General features: G+C 42.0%; 1 pseudogene; it reads left to right on the top strand.

Moving 5' to 3' along the window:
• Window positions 1-851: 851 nt before the first annotated feature.
• LOC100964002 lies at window positions 852-1694 on the top strand (annotated as a pseudogene).
• Window positions 1695-2644: the final 950 nt, after the last annotated feature.

The following is a 2644-nucleotide window of genomic DNA, read 5'->3' as shown; positions in this document are numbered from 1 at the left end:
TTTTACTTAGGAGGATGTTCTCCAGATCCTTCCACATAAATATAAAAGAAGTAAAGTCTCCATCTTTCTTTATGGGTGAATGTAGGGGTATATGGTACACTTCCTGAGTGAAGGGTTCAACTATGACTTGCACTTTACCTAACAAATGCAAATAGTGTAACCTGATTTTACATATCCCTCTCACATTAACCTGAATTAAAAAAAAAAAAAACTACAGTGAAATTCATATATGAGAGGAATGGCAGGTTACTTGTGTAGATATCAGAAACATGAAAAGTCACTGGGTAAATTAACCAAAGGGGGAGAAAGACAACTGCTCAAAATTTAAAATGACAAGGATGACATAGTCTTCAATAAAAAGAAAATTTGAAGTCTCCTAAGTGCAAAGTTTGCAGAATTCTATTCAAATACATTTGAACACAGATGCAATGGATAATTTTCTAGTGAAACACAAGTTGCCCATATTGGTCCCAGGAAAGGCAAAAAGTCTAAGGAGACAATCACATACAACACATGCTGAATTTGGATAATTAATTCTTATATAAAACAGCAGCCAGGAGCCTGGCACGCAGGCCACCCCACTTCAGAGCCTTGACCACGGTGTATGGTACTCAGTGGGAGCAAGCGCGCTGCAAGCTCGAGGATGTGCCAAACCGCCATGACGTTGTGGTTAGCTGGTTAGGGGGAAGCCCGGCCATTGAGGGGAATGCTCTCCAGCAGCGGAGACGACCCAAAGTGTCTGTTCTGTCTGGGTGCCAAGGTGATAGTGCTGCCCGCTCCGGGGGTGGGGGTTGAAGGCTGCATGCCTTTGATCCAGTACCAGGTTCCAGGAGCCCTCTCGGCCCACAGAAATGAGCCATCAGACTGACAGGGCACAGGCTGCTGGTCCCTCACAGGGTCCACTATCCCAGAGGGAGCCGGTCCTGCCTGATACAACTGAATTCAGCAGTGACTTGAGGAGTCTTTTTGATGTCCGGTCTGCTTTGACTATGTGTTACCACCCCTCCATCAGTGTCAGCGTAGTCATCTGTTTGTATCAGCTGTCACCAAAAGCTGACTTCTTGTCCAACTTGCCAGGGCCCATTGGGATCCATTTGCAACTTGGTTATGGAGAAAGTGGCCAATTCCCTTATGTTTCCGTGTAAATACACCTCTTCTGGGTGTGGAACAACTCTGCCACCCGCAGAAAAAGCAGACTATGAAGAGTTCTGTGACTTTAGGCCTTATTCCTGTCCATGCCCTGGTGTTCTCTGTCAATGGGAAGGCTCGTTGGATGCTGTGATGCCCCATATAATGCATCAGCATGACTCCACTACAGCACTACAGGGAGAGATTGCACTTTTCCTTGCTATGAACATTAATAATGTTCATGGTACTTTTGACTGGGTAATGATGCAGTCCTGTTTTAGCTTGCATTTCATGGTGATCTTGCAGAAATAGGAAAATGACGATGGTCAAGAGTGATCCTGCGCAATTCTACAGCTACTAGGAACAGCCCAGCAAGTGGAAAATTTTACTTACCGACTTGAGCTCAGTGGTCATAGATGGCGATTAACTTGGGAAGCAACTCCTGGGTCTATTTGGGAGGGAATTGAGACAGCTATGATGAAGAGTGACTGCCTTGTCTTTGACGCCAACAGCTTTTTGTAGAAAAGGGCAATTTAGGCATCACGGTAACTATTGCTGAGTGTTGAAATGGCAATAAGACTTTTTCTGGCCAGTGTTTAGAACTATCGCTATTAACTTCACAGAAAATAAGGCACCCAACCTAAAGCCTGCCAACCTGAAACTCTTTTGGTTGGTGGAAGGTAGATAGTAACACTGATATCTTTAAAAGAAGTCAATAGTAAACCACTGAAAATATGTATTGGTAAACCCAAGGTGGGCATGTTTGTTATTAAAAAAGGAAGATTGTAAAATAATTCTGAGTTTTGCGCTTGTTGTAGATTGATTATATTGCTGAAAAATACTGGGTTTCTTGTTTGTGTGTATGTGAGTGTGTGATTGTGTCTGTGCTTTTGCATGTGTGTTTATTTGTGAATGTGTGTGTGGGGGGGTTATTTTCTCTTGAACTAACAAGCCGTCTTGGACCACTGCTTTTCCCCTTTGGGAGTCATTACATAGTGCTGTTGTGTGTGTGTTTGTATTTCCTAACTTTTATTCTCATTTTTGATTAAATAAATTTGAGTTTCTTTTCTGTAACTCAGGTTTTTCCTCACTTTTGGGGGGTATCATTTTAAAGTTAGCATCTTTTAATATGCATAATTTTTTTCATGTCATTTTCTCAGTTGTTGTTTTAAAACGTTCACATTCTACTCTTAGAAAGATTTACTTGTACCCCTGTAAGATAAACCTCAGAAGTGATCCCTCCAATCCCCCTCCCTCCACTCATTCCCCCCTCTGCTCTCCCTCCCTCGTCCCCATATTCTTAAGCTGTTATTAGGTTATAGCTTTCATATAAAAGGTATAATTTAGTTTCATAATAGGGGTGTGTACATTGAATAATTTTTCCTCCATTCTTGTAATATTTTGCTCAGAAGAACATTCTCCAGCTCCATCCATGTGAACATGAAGGACGTAAAGTCTCCATCCTTCTTAATGGCTGCATAGTATTCCATGGTGTACATATACCACAGTTTGTTGA

This window comes from Otolemur garnettii, unplaced genomic scaffold, assembly GCF_000181295.1.
Source record: "Otolemur garnettii isolate 467f Iridium unplaced genomic scaffold, OtoGar3 scaffold00192, whole genome shotgun sequence".
Lineage (NCBI taxonomy): Eukaryota > Metazoa > Chordata > Mammalia > Primates > Galagidae > Otolemur > Otolemur garnettii.
The sequence above is the reverse complement of the archived record's forward strand: the minus strand, read 5'-3'. Positions and strand labels throughout refer to the sequence as shown.